This window comes from Rhincodon typus, chromosome 20 (genome assembly GCF_021869965.1).
Source record: "Rhincodon typus isolate 14 chromosome 20, sRhiTyp1.1, whole genome shotgun sequence".
Classification (NCBI taxonomy): domain Eukaryota; kingdom Metazoa; phylum Chordata; class Chondrichthyes; order Orectolobiformes; family Rhincodontidae; genus Rhincodon; species Rhincodon typus.
The window spans coordinates 6,214,510-6,238,596 of record NC_063351.1 but is presented as its reverse complement, the minus strand read 5'-3'; the positions used below and the strand labels follow the sequence as shown (position 1 = coordinate 6,238,596).

Below are 24,087 nucleotides of genomic sequence, written 5' to 3'. Positions count from 1 at the left end.
AAGTGATTTAAAGACAAAAGAACAATCATTAAACTGAAGACATTAGTGGAACAGAAATCAATGTTAGTCAGGATGCACAGACAATTGGAGGCAATGGACAAGTGTGACTTAGCAAAGGATAGGATATGACAGACAGTTTTTTTTGGATAAGCTGATGCTTATGAAAGAGTAGACTGGGAAGATAGCAACAAGAACCATGGAGTGGTTTAGTCTGGAGATGTGAGCAAGTGAAGTTGACTGCACTTGATATCAAAGCAGCATTTGACCAAATGCAGCAAAGAGGGCATTGAACAAAATTGGAGTCAATGGGAATTAGAGAGAAAACTGTTGGTTGGAACCATACCAAGTATAATTGAAGATGGCTGTGGTTGTGGCAGGTCATGCACTTCAGCCACAAGACATCACTGCTAGAGCCCTGCAGGGTAGGGTCCAAGGCCCAACCATCTTCAGCTGCTTTTTTGATGGCCTTCCCTCCATCATAAGACCAGAAGTGGGCACAAGTCGCAAGTGTGATTGGACACTCTCCATTTGTGTGGATGAGTGCAGCTCTAAAAACATTCAAGAAGTTTGCTTCCATCTAAGACAGAACTCTGCTTGATTGGGATCTATCTAACATGTTCAATGTTCACTCCCTCCATCACTGGTGCACAGTAGCAGAAGTGTGTACCATGCACAAAGTGCCCTGAGGTGACATACCAGGGCTCCTTCAACAGCACCTTTCAAATTTATGATCTCTACTACTTAGAAGGCTGAGGGTAGCAGATGCACGAGATCACCACTTCAGGAAAGTTCCCCTCTAAGCCGCACATACTTCCTGACTTGAAGTTATACTTTTGTTCCTTCACTGTCACTGAGTCAGAATCTGAGAATTCCCTCAGTAAAAGCATTATGTACCTAACATCACATGGTCTGCTGGAGTTCAATGAGACAGCTCACTGCCACTTTCTAAAAGGTTAATTAGGATAGGCAATAAATTCTGATTTAGCCAGCAATATCCAAATCTCATGAACCATGATAAAAGAAAAGATGACAAAGGAATAATGAAGTGTTTCAGCAGCAAGATGTCTGAGATAGGGACAGAGGTGGATGTGAGGGAAAGGATGGGGAATGGAATTTAGCTCAGTGTCTGATTAAGCCTACATTGATGGGCAAGGAAAATGGAGTCTGTAATAATTCCATAGTCAATGATTTCAGTCTTCCCAAAGTTTAGCAGAAGGAAACTAAGGCAGATCAAATGACTGGATATCAGAAACTGTGACACCACAGAAGCAGTTCAGTGGTGTAGCTTACAGGTACTAAGATACATGTCAAAGCTAACTTGATACTTGCAGGCAATGTTCAAAGGGAGAAGTATACCAGTGATAAAGAGGAAGGGCCTCAAAATAACCACTTCAGTACTGTCAATAATTCTGTGACATGGGAAGCGAGAATTGCATGAATGAAGATCATTCTTTTCTGTCAAAAACTTGCTTTCACAATATTCATGTTTCTCAACATCCTGATATTTTTGTACTACAAGAACCAAATTTACTTTTTGCTTTCAAAAGTTCCAAAAATACGATTTGGGTTTTTCTTAGTAATTAGCAGTAATATTGCACCACTTTGAAACAGAAGCAGGAAGTGATGCGAGGTGGATTAAAAACTAGAAATATGTCATGCTTGGAAACGCTAGTCTTACTGAGAGAATCCTGCTTAAAAATAAATCAAGATGTCTTAAACATAAATGCATGCTGAGAGCAGTAGCTTGCTTCTCTTTAGCTGAGGGCAATGGCTTTGGCAAAGTAAATTAATTAAAAATTGAAGAAGTTGTGAACAGGCCTCTGAAATAAAATGAAAGGCATTTCAAAAAGAAAGGGCATTTTATATTTTTTTTCTAGCTTCTCATTTTTACATCTTTATTACGTTAAAATAGTAAATCTTTAAATCAAGAAACAAGGCAACAGCCAAAAATTTCAAAAAAGTGAGAGAAATTTCCTGGATTTTAAAAAAAAATGAACAGGGAGGTTTGGTCATTCTGTTACTTACGCTTTCATAAGATTTTTGTTGGAAATTCACCTGTTTTCTCACATCCAATTGGTCTACTGTCTACCACAGTTGTTATTTATTGCTACTTTTGAGCATATTTTAGATGCGTGTGATGCTAAATTTACACATGGTAGATGTAGCACTTAAAAAGGTGACAAAGCACTTCCTTAATGCATATGCACAAGAAGCAACAGACAAGACAAGATAGGAAGAGGCAGTCAGAACAGTGCTAAAATTCAAATAACTCCCACATATGACCCATTAAACCTATTTCTTCCATTATGAAAGTGAAGTATTATATGAATTGATCAATTAAGCTTAATGTTATTGTAATTTCAAATAATTTACATAACAGGAGCTAACAGCTAGTTGAAGCAGCATTTGAGTGTGCATTTTGTGCACAATTTCTTCAACTATGACAGCATTAAGTTCCATTCCAGTGGCAAGAACTAGATTCATGACATCACCAGAAAGTGAATTTTATGATGCCAATATAGGAGAAAAGCTACACAAACTACCCATAGTAATAGTCCTAGAGCAAACAGGACATCAAGAGTAGCTGAGTTACACTGGTAAGTATTGAATAAAAGCAACTTCTTTGCCCATTTATCTCTCCCGTTGGTCTGGAGAGGTGATCACAAGTATGAAAGTCATACAAATTCAGAGTCAATGGAAAAAGTGCCTTACAACCTCACCTTGAAAAGTACAAAAAAAACTACAAAAAAAAACAAACAACAGTTGTGTGTGTGGTATAAATAAGAAACTTGACTGGAAGCAGGAAAGAAACTATGCATAGTTCATCAAATAATTAATCTGGGCTGCAAGAGAATTTTGTTGTATAATCTTTTGAGTGATTTAATAAGAGCCATTGGTTCATGCTATACACTGCAATAAATTTTAAGTAGGCCACAAAGACACTAATTGTAAACTGGTGAACAATTACTGGTTACACTACAGACAAAGAAAATTACAAAACCCTTGCTATTAAAAAGAGCTTCAGTGCCAATACCTCTTCATAGGGGCAGATTTTACTCAGCCTCACTTCCAGTACCAAATGGTCATTGGAAGGAATTATGAAATAAAGATTGGGTGCAAAAGTTGGGTGGCACTGCTGCCTCACAGTGCCAGGGACCTGGGTTCGATTCCTCCCTCGGGTGACTGTCTTTGTGAAGTTTGCGCATTCTCCCCGTCTCTGCATGGGCTTCCTCCGGATGCAGTGGTTTCCTCCCACAGTCTGAAGATGAGCAGGTTATGTGGATTGGCTATGCTGAATTGCTTATAGTGTCTAGGGATATGCAGGGTAAGTGGATTAGCCATGAGGAACAAAGGGTAGGGCCGTGGATCTCAGTACTCTTCGGAGGGTTGGTGTGGACACAATGGGCCAAACAGCTTGCTTCCACACTGTATGGATTCTATGATTCAGTGCTTTCAATCAGCGAACAAGGGTGATTTGGAGGTAAAGAAGTAATAACTTTGTTATTGTTATTGTATTACAAACAGACAAGTAATTAATCGGTCAGTATTTAATACAGGGTACCAGCAGTTATACAATGATCAATTCAAAGCCTCATGCCAGATTTGTATCAATGTAATTATTCTGCAGTTTTCTTTTATACCCTAAGACAGTGAAAATTATCCTCCTCAGATTTAAAATTATTCCTTATGCTAGCCTTTACTGCTTTACGTTTTTTTTGTGGGGGGGCTGCAGGGAAGAGGATGAGTTCCACACCTCTACCACCCAGTCATGCACACAGATGGACTCTCTTGGATGGCTTGGGTCCTCTTGACTGAGACATCCCTAACAATGGAAAAGATTTCTGTCTACTCTTGCAATTCCTTTCAAAATCATAAACACCACAATCGAAGCAGTCTTTACCTTGCAATATCCCAGGAAATATGAACACATTTTATGCAATTTATCCACACAGTCTAGCCACTGGAGCCTATGTAATCTTGGTCTTCTTTCGTATGTGAATATACGACTTGGGCAATATGCTTTACAATCATTAATATAGTGCATAGCTGAGGCTGAAAAAAGATCCTTGTGGAAGGCCTCTAGTCCATTCCTTCAAATTCCTGAATTTATCCATCATCCAACATTGTCTACTGCCTAACCAAGTCTTCAATTCCATGGCTACAATGTTATCTTACAGTCTCTTGATGTCGAACCTTACTAAATGCTTTCAGGAGGTTCATATAAACTTCATTGATAGACATTCTCCATTTACTACTTTAAATACCTCCTCAAAAATTTCAGATTTGTTAATCATATACACTTGTCAAATCCACGTTGATTCTCTTTAATCAGCTTAAGTTTCTTCAAGTGTTCAGTTACTCTGTCCTTAATTATAGATTTCAATAACTTACCTATAAGAAAGGAGACAGCCTTTTGCAGGCCTATAATTGGTTAAATACTATGTTAGATACAGTCTAAAGCCAAAGATCTACAAATACATTCCTGGAATGTCTCAAAGCATTCCACAACTAGTGAAGTGCTACTGAAGCAGTTACTGCTGTAATGTAGGCAACATCCAATTTACACACAACAATAATGGTTGGAGATCAGAAGAACTCCTGTGCTCTTCTTCAAATGGACATGGATTATTGACAGCTACCCGAAGGGCAAACTTCTGTTTAATGCATCAAGAGGCAGTTCCTTTGATTGCAGCGCTGGAGAATCAGTCTAGGTACGTGCTCAAAACTTTGGAATGAAGCTTAAACCCAAAACATTCTGAATCAGGTGCAAGATTGTAACCATTAAGCCAAGCCTGACACAATTTCTAGGTACTAGCAAATTTGCTACCAACTGTGTCCCATCTCCTGGTTATTGGTATTACAATTATTTTGCAAGATTACGATGTAGAAGAAAGCTGAGCAGGAATTGTGCTCCAAGTGCAGCAATGAAGACAGAGCATGTTAGTGTGCTCTACTAGTGCAAATTATAACACCTTTCTTCACTACACCAACAAGCTTCAGGCAAATTCCTATTCTCATAATGCAGAAACAGGACGAGTCTTTGACAACTTTTCATACCACTATTGCATCGGCACAGCCCAAGAGAACTGTTAATATCTTAATGCCAACAATAGGAGAAAGAAAGTGACACCATGATTATCCTGTTTGGCCATCCCAAAGCTTTTCCTTAAATTGTTTGACGAAATATCTAAATGTCCAATCATGATTGACCTCTTCCATTTTCAGAAGTGCCCTTATAAGTATGGGCAGACAGTCTAGTTATAGCTCCAGCAGAAAGGGTTTGGCAGGGATAATGCAAATAAAAGCCAAAGGTTCAGTGGGTGAACATATTGCACAGCATGGCACTTTGACAGAGTCCATCTCTGATGGTTCAGGCGAATTCAGCTCCAGCACTACTGATTGGCGCAGATCATTTGGCTAGAGGTAAAAACATGCAGACTTCTCAAAGGACGGGATTAAGTTTGGCTGCTATGCTGCAATAATTGAACAATGTGAAGACACAACTAGCTATATTACTTCAATGAGGCACCACTGGAGTCGTAGCACCTGTAAAATTACCCCCACAGAATTCATGAACTTTAGCAGAGGAGGGAGGAGAACAATGGTAAAACATCCCAGGACAAAATAAGAATTATTTGCATGTGGCACAGGTCACTAGAAGTGCTATTTTTAACGTCCATGTGAGAATGAAACCTGAGTTAGTATGATGGCCAATGCCAACAGTGAGAAAATCATTCCCTCTTTTCCATCAACAGAATTAGCATTTATAAGCCAACTGAAAGTAGGACGATGTGTTTTACTAGGAACTTCATTGTGGGTATTAATTCTAAGGATTTTCATGGCATACATTTCGTGCCTCAAGGGCAACATCAGCTGTGGTTCCTGGACAACAACTTTGCAAAAAAAAAAGTGTGATATTTGGTTCAATTTACAAGACTATAAGCATAGTACTGGATTAAAAGCCCCACATTATTCCTCTAGAAATAATTTTATTAGGGTTACTAGTGGTCACCACATTAGAGGATGGATGTGTCTGGTCACTGCATAATAGGTAGGATCTGATATCCGTGAAGGGTGTGCAAAGGAGATTGCCAAACAGATGTTGCCTGGGATGGAGCAATTTAGATATAAAGACAGGCTGAATAAGGTTGGGGTTGTTTCCTTTAGAGCAGGGAAGGCCGAGAGGGGACCTAATTGAGGTGTATAAGATTGAAGGGCATGAACAGAGTGGCTAGAAAGCAGCTGTTCCCCTCAGTTGAAGGGTCAATAACAAGGTAGCCTAAGTATAAGGAGTAAGGTAGGAGGTACAGAGGAAAAGTCTTTTCATCCAGACGGTGGTGGGAATTGAGAATGCATTGTCTGGGAGGGTAGTTGAGGTGGGAAATCTCACAACCCTTTAAAAAGCTTGGATATGCACTTGAAATGTCACAACATTCAAGACTATAGGCCAAGTGCTAGAAAGTGGGACTAGTGTAGATTTACTGTAGTTTTTCTCAATGCAGGCTCAACACAAAGGACGACTTCTGCATGGTATGGTTCTATGGTTATTTAATCTAGGGCCAATTAGCTTGATGGCCACTGTGTCGTTCAGAATAACTTGCACTGCAAGTCTGAATCCTGTTCTGTCCAGGATACATCTGGGACCCACCTCCACATCCCTGAAAGTTGAAGGCAATAGCAAACTACCAAGGAAACAGCTCAGGATGAAGCGTCAGCAGACAAGTTCAAAGACCTGTCTTTGGGCAGAACCCACATAAAATGAATAAAATTACTTGGTGTCTTAAATAAGTAGTCAGTGGGGTCTGCAAATTTGCTCTACAATGGGAATTTGATGGTCCAAAAAGAGTGTCTGGCTGTTCCAAAAAGGTTTCACCAGTATTATGGTGCCTCCCAAACAAAGAGTTTGGCACAATAATATTTTTATACATTAACAAGAACGACTGCCAGTATATTTTATAACTTGCATCAAAGACCTTTTTTGTGCAAACAACAAACTGATTCAAATGCAGTCTTAATCATGGTCTCTTCAGGTAGAACTTGTTCCATACATCTAAAGTCTCATTTAATTCCCACTGCCCCAAACAATTTTTTTTTTTTGAGTATTACTACATAAAGTAGATTATATGTCCTAGATAGAGAGATCTGTTTAGTGCTGTGCCCAAATGCATTGCTGTTAGATTCAGTTAGCATAGGACAGCCATTATACTGCCTAGAGCAAAGTTCTTTGACAATTTAAACACTTCACATCATATAATGCTCATCTGTGCATGTATACTCACCCAAGTGGCTTCTGGAAAATTCTCCCTGATGAAAGCTATTTCTGACTAGGCCATGCAGTACATCTACATCAGCATAATCTGCATTGTTAATAATTGACAGGTCATCTTTGAAAACAGTTCCGAGTTTAATATGATCATGTTACATGATGAATAAACCACAGATGGAGATATTGTTACAGATTTACAGTACACAAATAGTAATACTTTGATATTGTCAATTGCATGACTTAGACTTAGTACAGTCATCAAAACACCAACACCTTATAAAAAGGCCTATTTTCAATTTAAATAACATACAAAGTGCAAGTTAGGAGAGATGCTGCTCAGTAAACTTCCTCTAAATATAGAGGTATTGATGGATTTGAAGTAAATCTGTTAGAAACTCTATTAAAACACCAGTGAAAGGAATGTCATAAGTGCAATATCACTTACTAATTTCCACGTTTCCTAAGAATAGAAATGACTTGTTATATGAAGGGTATTTTAGAATACATTGACACTACAAGTTAATGGCTTCACACAGACACTAAACATGTGTAATATAATTCTGTTATTAAAACCTGAACTGGAAAGGAGTGAGTCCCCCGCCTTGCAAGTTTGCGTGCTTCACACATTTGTCAGATTAGGGCCAGACTCCAGATTCATGTTGCACTTGCAAAATAACAGTTGCGCATAATCATTTTGAACAAAGATTACAGTTCTATTCTAAAATAATTCTAAAGCAAAACTAAAACAGCACGTTAACAGCTGACTGTAGCCATCCAATGAAGTGCCTAAAACAATTACTGTGACAATCAGCTGTGAGGCACAATTATGTGCCATTAATGGCTGTAATAATGCCCAGGCTGGTGCTTTAAAATGCAATAATAGTGCAAAGTGGAACAGCTTGGAGTAAGGAATGTCACGTGTACAAAAATAAAGTGCCGCGAACGTTACTGGAAGGACTTGGCAAGATGTACTTTATGGAAATAATAGCTATTTTCTGTCATTCCTCACTCTGCTGTTCCAATAATGCACTAAGTGTCGGATGCATTGTACATGAAAGGAGATGGCAGGAAGGTCAATCTGTATTAATGACTTAGAGAAAGGGACTGAATTTAACATACCCAAGTTTTCTGACAATTCAAAACTAGGTGGAGAATTAAGTTGTGAGGAGGACACATAATCTGAAATGGGACACAGACAGGCGAAGAGCTGAACAAGAAGATGGCGAATAGCGTATAACGTGGAGCAATATGATGCTATGCACTTTGGAAGAAAAAAGGGAAAGAAGATTTTTGTTTTAAATCGGTGAGCAATTATGTTAATGTTGAAGGGGTTTGGATACTTATACACAAAAGGCAAAGTTAACATGTAGGGACAACACATAACAAAAGCATTAGAAAATAAGAAAAAGTAGAAATTGATCATGTGGCTCCCTCAGGGCCATTCAGCGATTTAATACAATTAGGGCTTAGCTTCTCCCTCAACTCCAGTTTCTTATCTGCTCCCCATATATTTTGAATTCATGATAGATGAAAAATCTGTCTGAGCAGCCTTAAATACAATCAGTGATGAAACAGCTACTTCCCACATATGAACAAAGAATTCCAAAGATTCGCATCAGCCTTAGTGATTGAATTTCATCCCATCTTAGTTTTAAATGATTGAACCCTTATCCTAAGACTGTAGCTCCCTGTCGAAATTTCCCAGCCAGGGGAAACAACCGAGTCTACCCTGTGAAGCTCCTTCAGATCTTGTATGTTTCAATGAGATCACCGCTCACTTTTCCAAATTCCAGATAAGATAGACCGAATAAACTGGGCGTCTTATCCAGGAACCAATCTAATGGCCATGATCGTTACCAATTCCGACAAAAGTATAACCTTTCTTCAATCACACAGTACTCCAGATGTGATCTTACTAATACCCTATACAATTACAGCATGCCTTCCTCATTCTTGTATTTCAGTGCCCCTGCATTAAACATCAACAACTTTTTGTCTTCCTTGTTACCTGCTGAATCTGCACACCAACATTACATTCCTTCTAGTACTTCCAAGCCTCTCTGAACATCAACATGTAAAGTCTCATGCTTCTTAAAAAGAGATAGTAGGAACTGCAGATGCCGGAGAATCCGAGACAACAAGGTGCAGGGCTGGATGAACACAGCAGGCCAAGCAGCATCATAGGAGCAGAGAGGCCGACGTTTCGGGCCTAGACACTTCATCAGAAACATGTTTTCTATCTTGCTACTGACGTGAATGATTTCCCCACAATATACTCCATCTGCCACCTTATTGCCCATTCACAATCTGCCTGTATCTTTTCACAGAGATAGTAGGAACTGCAGATGCTGGAAAATCTGAGATAACAAGGTGTCGAGCCTTCATCTGATGAAGGTTCTAGGCCCAAAACATCAGCCTTCCTGCTCCTATGATGCTGCTTGGCCTGCTGTGTTCATCCAGCTCTACACCTTGTTATCTCTGTATCTTTTCACAGCCTATTTGTGCCCTTCCTCATAGCCTGCATTCCCACCCAATTTTATCAACAAACTTGAATATACATTACTCAGTCTCTTCACCTAAATAATTAATTATAAATAGCTGATCCTTGTAGCAATGCACTACTATAGTCTAACTGTCAAACACCATTACCCTTTCACAAATCTTGCTGGCAGTCTGATCTTATTAGGAGTTGCAAATGGACTGCAGCAGTTCAAGAAAACAGCTCAGCCTCACTTTTCCAAGTGCAACTAAGAGTAGGTAATAAATGCATGTCCAGCCAGCAACGCCCACATCCCATAAGTGAATAAAAATAATGCATTAAGACTTTTGTAATAATAGATTCCAAAAATTTTGCAATAACGAACGTCAAGCTAACTGGCTTGCAGTTTCCAATTTTCTCTCTCCCTCCTTTCTTAAAAAGCAGTGTTATATTTGCTGACATCCACTTTTCTGGCACTGTTCTAGAACATAGGGAATTTTGCATAATCTAATCAACGCATCCACTATTTCTGAAGCTACCAATTTTAGAACATTAGGACATAGGCCATCAAGGTGTGGTAATTCATTAAGTTTCTGGCCTCTTGAATTTTTCCAATATTTATTCTCTGTTGATACTATCTTAAGTTTGTCACTCGTATTAGCCCCATTGGCTAATGGTATTACTGCGATGCAATCTGCGACTGCCTTGTTGAGTCTTCTGCATGAAGATGGAATCAAAATATTTGTTCAATGTCTGTCTGATCATTTCTTCGTTAACCACGACTATTTCTCCTGACTTGACCAAATAAGCAATGTTTACTTCAGTTACTCTCCTTTTATATTTGACATTTATGAAAGCTCTTACAAACTGTTTCCACATTCCCGGCTATCATACTTTCTTGTTCTATTGGCAATTCACTCTATCCGTGCCCTTCGTGACTTTATAAATTTCTATAAGGTCACCTCTCAGCCCCCAATGCTCCAGAGAAAAAAAGCCCCAGCCTATTCAGTCTCTCCCTATAGCTCAAACACTCCAATCCCGGCAATATCCTTGTAAATCTTTTCTGAGCCCTTTCATGTTTAATAACATACTTCCTATCAAAGGGAGATCGAAATTGAATGCAGTGTTCTATAAGTGGCCTGATTAATGTCCAGTACAGCTTCAAAATGACCTCTCAACTCCTATACCCAATGCACTGACCAATGGAGGAAAGCATGCCAAATGCCTTCTTCACCATCCTGTCTATCTGCGACTCCACTTTCAAGGAACCATGCATTGACAACCGTTTCTTTGATCAGCAACATTCCCCAGGGCCCTACTATTAACGCAGAAGTCCTGCCCGGGTTTGCCTTATCAAAATGCAACATCTCACATTTATCTAAATTAAACTCCATCTGCCATCTCCATCAAAGGTCCAGTTGTACTGAAATAACCTTCACTGTCCACTACACCACCTATTTTGGTGTCATCTACAAACTTACTAACCACATCTCCCATATTCACATCCAAATCATTTATATAAATGACAAAAAGCAATGGACCCAGCAGCAATCCTTGTGTCACACCACCAGTCACAGGCCTCCAGCCCAAAACACAATTCTCTACCACCACCCTCTGTCTCCTATGTTCAAGCCAATTTTGTATCCACATGGCTACCTTTCTTGGATTCCACATGATCTAAACATACTGACCAATCTACCAGGCAGAATCTTGTTGAACGTCTTGAAGTCCATAGAGACAATGTCTACTGCTCCACCTTCATTCTTCTTTATCACTTCTTCAAACTGGAGCATTGGAGTTTCAGGAGGTTATCAAGGATGTAGATAAGGTGAATAGCAAGGGTCTATTCCCTGGAGTAGGGGAGTTCAAAACTAATAAGCATATTTTTAGATGAGAGGAGAAAGATTTAAACGTACCTGAGATGCAACTTTTTCACTCAGAGGTTGGTTCATCTTTGGAGTGAACTGCCAGAGGAAGTGGTAGATGCAGGTAGTTACAACATTTAAAATACATTTGGACAGGTACATGAAGAGGACATATTTAGAGGGACATGGGCCAAATGCAGGCAAATGGAGCCAGTTTAATTTGGGAAACTTGGTTCGGCATGGGCGAGTTGAACTGAAGGATGTTTTCGTGTTGTATGACACCATGACTTATTGCAGACAAATTCTTCAGATGGCCCTAGATCAAACAGACTAGTCAGTGGCTGTCAAAGATACGAAGACTTGCATACCAGCACCTTGTCCCTAAGCAAAAGGGAGCACCAGGAAGGTAAGAGGCAAATGAGATACCCAAAGTCTCCACCAGGTCCTCAAGCCTCTCATATCAGCAGGGAAGATTTGCCTTGCAAGAGAAGTTGCAATTGCCTTCTGCTCCAGCAAGCACCTCTAGAGGACTCACCATGGACAGTGGCTCCTCAGTGTTATCAGAGTTTCAGATATTTTTAATGTAGGAGATGGAGGAGTCCCTCAGCATGATGGGGCCCACCAGGCTTCAGACCACACTGAACAGCTGCTCTAGCTCATCCCAGGTCAGAGGACAAGGTTAGCAGCCCACCTCCACTGCAGCTGGTAGCAAAGAGGGAGCACCGTGTAGAAGTCCACAAAAGAGATTTAAGAAAGTACACTAGATTCACTTGGGCTTGACATGTGACTAGACAATGATTTGGGGTTTGCACGTAATGTAATGTAGTAAATGTCTGATTTTGTTTCTGAAAATTTCCATTCAGTGTTATCCTCTGGCACTGCAAGAGAAGGTTATGCATGACTCAAGGGCTGTCTGGGATGATGAGGGCTTGTGTACTCATCATTTGTAAATCGTAAATACATCAGGTGTTAGTGGATGACTGGGGTCTGAGCTTCCAGCAGAGATGTGTGGCTTGTGTGCATACCCAAATTGTGGCTCTAAGTTGTAGATGGCTAAAGTGGTGAAGGTAAGGAGGAATGCATGAGTTCAGTACCTTCTGAGCTTCCATGTACCTAAATTCTGGTGCCCTTCAAGCAGTCTCTTGTGTCTATAAGATAGTGAGAGTGGTCCTCTTCTGTTTCCTCCTTGTCAATGGATGCTTTGCACTCCACATTGATGTGAGCATTGCTGGTTAAACCAGCATTTATTGCACATCCCCAACTGCCTTTGAAAAAGGGATGGCAAGCTGCATTGTTGAATCACTACAGTCCACCTGGTACAGGTACACCCACAATGCAGGTACACCCACAAGTTCCAGGAATTTTGATACAATTCCCGGTCAGGATGGTGTACTGCTTATAGCAGTACATTCTGCTTATGGTAATTATTTCATCTTTGATGCGGACTATGTTCAGATAATTCTAAGAAATCACAGCAATAGACAAGTTACTAGCATAATCCTTGCAATGGAAGTGTCCACATATCGCTTTAGGACTTTATTATTGAGTGAAATCTTTGGAGGAGAACTTGGGGTGTAGGGGCATAACCAAGCACCTGGTGGTTTGTTTCTGAGAGATCACCTTAAGGAATTTTGAACATACTGTCTCTTTCACCAAGCACTTCTTGGTTGCTTTCCATTTCACTGCTGGTGTTTAACAAGGTGTTTGCCAAAACTCGCTTTCACAGCCATGTTTGCTCTCTCAGTACTTAATCTGAACTATCAACATCCTTTCTCCCCCAACAGCAACTCCATCCTCTCCCACCCCCACACTACTGCATTAATGATGCCCCTTCCACACTTCACTTCAGCTCTGATGAAGCGTCAGAGCTTGCTTTTCTTCCATGGATGCTGCCTGACCTGTGATCATTTGGTTTTCAGTACAGATTTCAACATCTGCAGTAATTTGCTCCTACCTGTGCTGTCAAAGGAGCCTTGTTGCAATACATGTTGCACATAGTAAATATTGCTGCCATTGTGCATTGGTGAAGGATTTGAATGTTGAAGGTGGTAGATGAGTGTCAATGAAAAATGCTGCTGTGTCCTGGATGGTTTCAAGCTTCTTGCCTGTTGTTGGAGCTGCACACATCCAGGAAAATTGGCATTATTTCATATGCACTTCACTTGTACTTTGAAAATTGTGGACAGGCTTTGGGAGTCAAGAGGTGACTTATACACCACAGAATTTCCAGTCTTTGACTTGGCTTTTTGCTGCAATATTTGTGGCTGGTCCAGTTCAGTTTCTGGTAAATGATTACCTCCCAGGATGTTGATAATGGGAGATTCAACAATGGTATTGTTATTGAAGGTCAAAGTGAGACAATTTATCTCCAATAAGCAAGAATCTGTCATTGTCTGGCACTTATATGGCAATGAACATTACTTTGCCTCTTACTAGTGCAAGCCTGGATATTGTCCAGGTCTTGCTGCATAAGAAACACCAACTACTTCACTATCTCAGAAGGTGCTGAATGATGTACAATGATCAGTAAATATCCTCACTTCTGACATCTTCAGCACCCAGTGCCTCCCCTGTCTAAAGCCCCAGGTTGTATAAAGGACAGCAGATCACAATCCAGGAGACTGGGGCATACTGAAGTATGCCACCTGATTAGTTTGACCAAATCTCATTTTGAGGAAACTAATGGTCTGCTCTATGTTCACTGCTTGTCTTGCATTATAACATTTCTCTGTCTTGATCACTGGCTTCCTCTTTGGTTTCAACAACCATTTTTTCAGCAGGTAGCCTTAGTAGACACTCAACGGAGGGGAAATGTTCTGACACCTGGGAGCACGTGTGATGTGACTGCACTCAGACAATGAATACATGCCTGCAGGATCAACTGGCACTGGTCACAGGCCAGGGCTCAAAATATATGGAGACAGAGGCATATTCATCATCCCTGAAACATCATCATTGGCCCTGAAAAAGGAAAAAAAGACTAAGGTGACAAACTCAAGACAGATCATGCCCATACAATGTTACCATACTTTATGGCTCTTCTGGTCCAGGACTGAACAACTGAAGGTACAGGGACAGGGAGCAAGAAAACAAGGTACAGTTTGATTGGAGCAGTATGAGAGCATGAGTCAGAATCAGTGAGTACCTTTTCCTCCAGTTGCAGATTTTGTCTCTTCATCCCAGCTGCTCCAGTAACAGGTTTCATCCCTCCTGTACTTCTGCTGCTCCTCCAAACAGAAGATATGATTGGAGGTGTAGGAAGGGCAGAGGGTAGTAGACCCGTCAGTGGAGGAGCTGAAGTAACTAATCTTCGCAATAACCCATTTTGACCGAAACTTTCAGCATCATCCAGGACGAGGTCTAAGAGAAGAAAAACCAGAAAACACAAGCAGAATTGGCTGGAAACACAGATACCAAGCCTGAAGGAGCAGGGTCAAGTTCTCTGAGCAACAGCAGCAGCCTGTAATGGCCATTACATTTGAATTTAGATGGTGATGGCATTTTTGGATTGGAGAAGAAGGAAGATGAGAAATGAGCAATCTTGTTTTGGTCTTGCACTAACTTTCCTAAAATACTTGAGCCTGTCTGATTTGTTCTATTGAATCAAAAGGTTGGAATTTGAGTCTAATCTAATTTTATTGTGTTTTGGAAAATTCAGATTTTCTATTTAGGCAATGGACAGGGTGTTTTTGAATGTTTTAGTTGGTTTTAAACCACTTGCATAACTATTTGTTGCCAAATAACACTGTTACTTTGAAAAGTGTGTTTTTAAATCCAGCACTGATACATTGTTAGCATATTATTTTGATTTGATCAATCCTTCACTTGAAATTGATCAAGCTGTTATATATTGTAGAGTCTTTTCACATCTTGTCTATCTAAAGAAGAAAAACCTGGAAAAAATTCACATGAATACAAAAGATAATGTTACAATGTGAATGCATCAGTTAGTAAAAGGAGTTAATGAGAATGAAAATTGACCTGCTGGGAAAGAAAAAAAAAAATTTTAAAAAAAAATCAATAAGTAACTCTTGAGAAAATATATTAAAAAAACTCCAGATAAAGATTTATTTTAACCCTTCACAGACAAGTTGGATTTTGAGGAAAGCAGATATATGGACAACGGAAGAACAAAATTCTTCTGATTAATGAAGGCTGCTGGCTGACCTGGGGAGCATTGATGGTCACAAATGCAGTCTACGAGACCTTGCAATGGGGAAAGCCAAAAATGCTACTTTAGCCTCTGGCTCTCTCTGCCTGACCATCCACATTCATTCAGGAATTGATCCACTAGTTGGCCCACTTGAAAAGGGTACCTGTCACTATCATGATGTGATAATGGTAGTGAACCAAGGCACAGAGATTCAGTGAACTTGAGAATTACTAGAATCCAATAACAACCAACTGAAGCAGAGCTCACATCCTCCTCCATCATTCTTCAGAAATCAGCCATGGCCTCTTAGAGCCGATTCAATCTTCAGTGACATTGCTTTGAGATGTGGGAGTAGCAACGCATCCATTGTCTGTAGACCTGGACGACTGGGTGGCATCATCTCCACACTAGTCTCTGCTCATGGTCCATTCCCCACGAGGCTGCCCCTGAGCTGACCAAAATGCACACACCTCCACTTTTCTTGGGTTCTCCCCACTTGGAGGGCCTTCTTCCAGAATGAACAATACACCTCGACATGGCCCATCTGATGGGAGCACTCTTCACACAGTTTCTGCAACATTCTCCTCTCCAACTGCTTTTCAAACCCATATTCAGCAAGCTCCAGCCAGGAGACCATTCATTAAGTGGGCCTTGACCCTAAATCATTACTATCATCTCATTTTGGTAGAGAAAAGGCTTACTGCATGGATGCCAAACACAGTAATACCAACAGTTGCTGCTGTTTTGCCGTACTTCAGAAATTACTGATATTCTAATCCTCCATCTCAAAAGGTGTGCTTAATGAAAAATTCAGAAGGCCTGTAAAATAGGGTCTCACTGACTTCTTAACCATTTTAGTTGCTTGATATTTATTCATTTTCAAAATGTGCGCACATTTATAAAGCAATTGATTTGTAAAATTGCATTGCCATTGTGATCAGGAGCCTGAACCAGTTCAGTTATTCTTCTACTTGGCCTCTTCCAACAGCTTTTGTCCCAAGTTTCAGAATTCCTTCTTTGACTTAATGATGGACAGCTACCTCCAGACAGCTTGTGTTCTGACATGTAGATGGTCTTGGAGTGACACTGTAATGTTTAATACCAGCCTAATTGCTTAGCACTGGTCTTTAGGAGAAACTTCAGTTGGTCTTCATGTCAAGAATATTCGGTGGCAGATTAGTTTGAGGCCAGAGAGCCTCCAACTACAAAATGATTTCCTTCCCCAGTCCTCCAAAATCTTTGGCCCTGGATCTCATTCACAGACTCTTTTGGTGAATCCTTACAAGTCCTGAACCTTAAGGAGAAAAGTCTGAACACTTAATCTGCAACAAAACTTTCCTGTCACTGAAGGAAACATAAGAGTGGCTTTCACTCCATTGCTGTCTAAATCCCAGTAGACCATGTCCAGGCTCGCACTGGTATCCACTAGAATTCAATTAGAATTAGTGCCCTTTGAATTTTACAAATAATTAAGTTGAAGATTCCTTTCAGTCAATTGGGACTATATTTAAAAAAGAGCACTCCTAGGTACCAGAAACCATGTGTCACTGAATAGTCCCTTGATGAAGGTGGTGTGTAGAGCACACCAAATCCCCATCACAATATCATCTGCAAAAAGCAAGATCTCCTACAAGACGGTGTTCAGGTTACAAATATAAAGCAAGCACAAGCAGAAAAGAGGAAATGTGATTGAAAATCCTGTTAACTCTATCAGCCAATGGATGACAGCAACAATAGATTAGAACGCCATGCTGTATGTATGCATATCACTGGTTAAAATAAAACAGGAGCCTAATAAACAATAGGAAAGGATGGTATGAGGACCTACACTTGAATACTGCAAGTGGTGGTTTGGGTACCTTGAAATTATTTGTTGAAAATTTAAAGAAATACAATAGTTTTGGCTCAAACCGAAAAGCATTTCTGTCTTTCTTGCGGTATTGCTAGTTCAGAGGCTAATTCCTGATCATCACTTCAATTCCCTTCCTCTATCTTAGTTTTGCTATTTGTTCAGTGACACACAAGATTAGAATTTGCATTCAACGGAGTAAACATCAGATCATCTGTTGAGACCCTGCAAGTTTGTACTGCAGGGTAAAAGTAAAGTTGCTATAGGACCATAGGGTAACTTTCATTTGAGAGACGACTGGTGGTAGTTTAACCCAAGGGCCACCACACCTCAGGCACGGGAGCTGTTGAGAAGGTAACCACAGCCAGTACAGGAATTTTACCCATGCTGTTGGCATAGGCCTGCATCATAAACTGAGCTAACCAACAGTTCTCCTACTCAGTGTAGATACCTTAGTTTCTATTTTAAGATCCCATCACATGCTCAATAATCAACTTTTGTACATGTATATAGTAGCACTGTAGGTGTAAACATTTTAAGCTATAGCTGAAGAAAGCAGTCAAGCCAAACTTCCACTCTTCAAACTCATTTAAATAAGACAGGTTTTGAAGAGCTGCTGCATGACATGCGAGCAGTTTTACACATGGATAGACAGCATTCTTTCATTCATACAGAGCAATGGAAATATGAGCACAGTTTATGATCAGTATGAAAAATGTGAAGAAATGTATTTGTTGTTGGACAGTCATGATAGTGGAGCAGTCTGTGACCAACTTGAATAATGTATATATTACATCCCAGTTGTAATGTGGACAACAAACAGGACACAGTGCAGGCAACACAAACATTGGCAGTCATTATGGCTGCCAACAATAATTAACAGATAAAAACTGAAAGAACTGCAGATGCTGTAAATCAGGAACAAAACCAGAAGTTGCTGGGAATGCTCAGCAGGTCTGGCAGCATCTGTGAAGAAAAATATCGGAGTTGATGTTTCAGGTCCAGTGACCCTTCCTCAGAACAGTTCTGACGAATGGTCACCGGATCCAAAATGTTAACACTGATTTTTTCTTCACAGGTGCTGCCAAACCTGCTGAGCTTTCCCAGCAACTTCTGGTTTTGTTGTTGTTGACAATAATTAGCAGCCTCATTTGATATTGCATTTCACCCAGCAGACCTAATAGAAGACATCACAATTCATTGCTCAGCCACAACTTAGGATCAATGCCTTGATCCTTTCACTTCAAATAACTGAGCCTGGTATTTGTACACTTGGTTACACCTGACATCATATACAGCCATTGTCTACTCTTATTTCAACGGTTGCAGTACTAGTGGAGCAATTAAACAAAATCACATCATATTCAATCAAACATAGGTAGCTTTGAACTCACCTTTCCAAAATCAGTCAAATGAACTCTGACTACATTGTCTGCAACAACACCAAGAATGACAGTCAGCAATGCATTAGTACTTGAGCAAGGCTTGCTTTCCATTTTAAACATCACCATTGGTAATAACAATTAATTACCCTAATGGAATCTTCGCACAGAAAGTATTTTTCCTGAAGAGCAAGCTGGCAGAAATACAACAGGTTGAAGGATGTGATAGACAGGAGTCCCAAGTTTATTGCTCAATTGCCTAACAGTTGCACAGGTGTCACACTTAATGCCAACGGTAATCCCTTGTTTCGTTTCTCATGAACATTAGTTATTGCTTGGCTTTTCTGATTTTCCACCAACCTCTTGTTTTTCGAAGTGATAAAAGATCAAACCAAAAGATTATGGCAGCATGGGTCTTGCATTTCAACATCTACCATTCACTCTACAGATTCCACAGCAGTGAGAAGCAGCTGTAGATAAGAAATACTTGTAGTGCTAAGGGAGGAGGGACTGGAATTGGAATTAGGAGATTGCTCCTGCAGAGAGCCTGCAAAGGGCAGACCTTCTGGTAGGCAGACCAAACAGCCTCCTTCTATGGAACAACCGTTCCTCTATACTATACAAAACTAGCTTTTAAATAATGTTGTTAGGCAACTGGTACGGACATTCAATATTATTCCTCCAAATCCCCGCATCCCCGTTTCACACACCCCACCCCGTAGAGAAGGCATTAACCCAATGAAAACAAGTGGATCAGTGACACTGGTAAAAGAGGAATTTCAAACATACTGGACCATCCCACTGTACTGTCGAGACAAAAAAATATACATTTTAATTTCTAAAATAAACTAAGGTTTGACTAATATCATATGTATCTATTACAGCAAAATCAAACTGAACTTTAAACTCCTACATATAAGACAGCGAGATTCTTCACATATTCAGCTTTACCACGGGTATTTGCCAACTGCACTTAAAGTGTCAACTCAGCCCTCTGAACAATACGTTTGTCAACAGTTAAGTACTTGGTTTAAAATAACTTTTTGTAAACACACTGCTTGCAGAATGACTTCTATCAATCGTTGCTTTATTGTGGATCGTCACATTTTGAGATCACGAGAGAATGCAACTTAAACATTTAAACTATGGTTTAATTTAATTCTTGATCATTTCACGGACGATCCCACCACAAGTTGGCGAACGATATTAACCCTTTCCTATTCGCTTCTCGAAAGATGCTGCCACATCCAGAAACAGCTAGATTCACAACAATGCCTGCCAGATATTTTGCGCAGATTATGTAACGAAGATAGAAATGTTCGATAAAGGAAAAGCACGACTGTTTAACATAATTAGCACGTATACGAAAGTGCTGAAATGACAAATTATTTTCGATGACAAACTTTACGACTGTAATAAATATTCATCTAAAATAAAACAGCGCGCCAAGTTGAAAAATTTAAAAAGTGGTGACTCTGGATTGAGTCTGCAACCCAGGACACGACTTTTTTTTTTAAAAATGCTATTGGCACCTGATCCCTGGAGGTGGTGGGGTGGGGAGGGAGCAAGAAGGATAAGTTGCCCCTGGTTAGGCGCGAACAAGACTTGTCACATTCTTGCCTGCGCACAAGCCATTCAACAAGAGGGGGGATGTGGGGATCTACCCCGGGCGTGTCCGTCAAGTCAAAACTGGATCTTTTTTACGGAGGTTGACAGCCCGCGTCAGGCATGGGCAAGGTGGGAGGGGCAGTGTTTCCAACGCACCCCCATCCATCCTTCCGACACTCCGGAGTTGTGGTCCAAGGCTGCAGTGTTGCCAGGACAGATGTTGGCCGCTGCCCGGCAGCGGTTGCCACAGTAACACACAACAGAGCGCGCGCCGCTACCCCTTGGCCCCTGGGGGCCACTGGGGAGGATGTCAGGGCCCCTGAAGCGCAGCCCCTTCAACCCCGTACAACGACAAATTTACCCTGACAGACCGGAGCGCCCCGGTCACCGCTCCGACAACGACGGCACAAACTTTCAACAGTTGTTTTTCTTTTTCTTTAAAAAAAACACCAAAACCACACACACCTCTCCACGAAGCTGAGTAACTACTCCCAGAAGGTTTAAGCTTCACCGTGGCACCCCTTCTTACCGTGGTCTCCTCAAGAAGAGTCCGCGACACCCTTCTCTCTCTTCACCACCCACCCCCCCCACGGCCTTCTGACCACAGCAAGGTAATGGGGGGCGGGGGTGCCGGGTCAGAGTTCTCGGTTCATTCCGCCTCCGTCGCTGTTTGGCTCGGACTTGCTCTCGGTTCCCTCTTCGCCCCACCCACCTCACAGCCGTTGTCAACGTGGGAGATGGACGGGGATGGCATCGAGTTTCCACCACCGGCTCTGTGACGGGAGGGGGTGGGGCGAGCGTCTGTGGGACAGCCCGTTCCCGTGCGACCCAGCGCACGCGGCCTCGACCGTCCACTCAGCCCCGGGCGCGAGGCAGCGCGCGACTCTTTGTGACGTCAGCGCCCGCCACCCGGCCCCATTCATGAAAAGCGTGCGCGCTTGTGTAGCTCTTGTTGAATGGCTTGTGCGCAGGCAAGAATGTGACAAGTCTTGTTCGCGCCTGACCAGGGGCAACTTATCCTTCTTGCTTTTTCTTTAGGCCACCTGATAACCACCCGCTGACACATCTGTGCACTGCTTGCCTTTAACATGCAACTCACTTTTAATCGACAAGGTTTTGTGAGAGAGTTCCCATGCGTTCCTGACCCGCGCAGAATGTGCTGATTCTTTTGTCATCGCAAGCTTTAGCAGCGCAGCTCCTTCGTCCTGTGCAGTAAGAGGAAAGCACACAGAACACAGAGTTTATAGGCAGAGAGATCAAAAGATCATACAACTAGTGTGAGTGGAGTGTCAGATAATAAGTCTCTGCTGGTGACCAACAGTGTTAGACGTGTGAGTAAAGTGTCAGCAGCTGAATAACCAGCGAAGGGGTGACCTATAATCCGATTAAGTGAGGCAGACATAATGAGACAAAAAATAAAAACAAGGTGGTGCTAGAGACAAACTCAATAACTGGCAAAACATGATAGGTGTAAGAGTCGAGCGTCTAACCAAAGTAATTAGTGATCCAAAACTGTACAAGCTAATTACGGTAGAGAGATCATAACAATTTATCAAGGTGATGCTGACAGTAAGGAAGATTTTACCCATACAGAAGTGTGGTGGGGTTACATGTAGCACGACATGAACCCAAGATCATGGTTGAGGCTGTCTCCATGGGTACAGGACTTGGCTATCAGTCTCTGATCAGTGATTCTGCGTTGTTGTGTATCTCAAAGTCCACCCTGGAGGACCCTTATCCGAAAATCGGAAACTGAATATCCTTGACCGCTGAAGTGTTTCTGGATTGGGAGGGAACAGTTCTCTCTTGCGATTGTTGTGAAGTGTCCACTCACCTGTTCTGGCATCTGCATGGTCTCGCCAATATATCATGCCTCGGGGCATCCTTGCCTGCAGTATATGAGATCGACAACATTGGCTAAGTCACATGAGCATCTGCCGTGTGTGTGGTGGGTGGTATTCCCATGTGTGATGGTAGTGTCCATGTCGACGATCTGACATGTCTTGCAGAGGTTTCTCTGGCAGACGCTACAACAACGGATGAATGGACACAGTGCAACAATTGCCAGACAGGGATGTTCCCTCTCAGTGGGGGAACACTTCAGCGGTCAAGGACATTCAGCCTCCGATCTTTGGGTAAGTGTCCTCCCAGGTGGACTTCGAGATACACAACAAAGCAGAACTGCTGAGCAGAAACCGGTAGCCAAGTTCTAGACCCATGAAGACAACCTCAACCGTGATCTTGAGTTCATGTTGTGCTACATGTAACCCCACCGCACTGTTCTGTATCTGTAAAATCTTCCTTACTGTCCTGTTTTGACAGCATCACTCTGGTAACTTGTTATGATCTCTCTACCTTAATTAGTTTGTACAGTTTTGAATTACTTATTACTTTGGTTAGACCCTCAGCATGTGATTTTTATACCAATCATGTTATTCCAGACATAGTAGGAACTGCAGATGCTGGAGAATCTGAGATAACAAGGTGTAGAGCCCGATGAACACAGCAGACCAAGCAGCATCAGAGGACCCATCTGAAGAAGGATCCAGGCCTGAAACTTCAGCCTTCCTGCTCCTCTGATGCTGCTTGGCCTGCTGTGTTCATCCAGCTCTACACCTTGTTATCTATGTTATTCCAGACATTTAGTTTGTCTCTAGCATCACTTTATTTTTAATTTTTGTAGTTATCTCTCTCCCTCACTTAGTCGGATTGTAGGTCATCCCTTCACTGGTTATTCAGCTGTTAACACTTTACTCACTGTCTAACACTCTTGGTCACCTGCAGAGACTTATCATCTGATACTCCACTCACACCAGTTGTATGATCTTTTGATGTCTCTGCCCTGATCTCTCTGCCTATAAACTCTGTGTTCTGCGTGCTCTGCTCTCTCACTGCAACGGACTAAGGAGAAGCTTGTGATTTGAATTCAACGTGTTGGACTATAATCTGGTGTCCTGTGAGTTCTCATTTTCTCCACCCAAGTCCAACACCGGCACCTCCGCACCTTGATTCTTTTGAGTAGTATCGGACGTCGCAGCATCGTCCAGATATCGGGTGCAAGAGTGCAAGTGTACACATCAGGGGAAATTCGTGTCTATCTCGTCCAGCTTTACTTATCCTGAAAAGCAAAGGAACGTCAACATCCATACATGTCTGGCGCAATACATCGTTATTTGGGGTTTACTTAATAAAGTTGTACTTAGAACTTTCAAAAGTCAAATTCCTTACCTACTGTCTGCGCATGTTGCAAACGCACTTGTGTTTAGGTCCAGTTAACAATCATAAACTTAGCGGGACTCTTACTTTCAAGTAAACGAAGTGACTCTGAGTGCAGACCATTAATAGGAGGGACGTTGCGTTGGATTGTAATTTTACTCGACGTTCATCATTTGTGACATTTATCAATTTGGAGGAGAATTTAACCAATTTGAAAATCGATATTTCTTCGGCTGGTCACCGCTCTCAAGAGCAATTACGCAAAATC

General features: G+C 41.4%; 1 protein-coding gene across 4 annotated transcripts in view; it reads right to left on the bottom strand.

Moving 5' to 3' along the window:
• The window catches only part of rhobtb1 (Rho related BTB domain containing 1), a 67,895-nt gene extending 44,044 nt beyond the window's left edge, over positions 1–23,851 (bottom strand). Inside the window, exon 1 of one of the 4 annotated variants that reach the window (XM_048609061.1) lies at positions 23,832–23,851. The gene's annotated coding sequence lies outside the window, so the exon portion shown is untranslated. Of the gene's footprint in view, positions 1–14,756; positions 14,777–21,068; positions 21,468–23,831 lie in introns of those variants that run through there. The other 3 variants (XM_048609060.1, XM_020510844.2, XM_048609062.1) reach the window with 3 other exon arrangements.
• Positions 23,852–24,087: the final 236 nt, after the last annotated feature.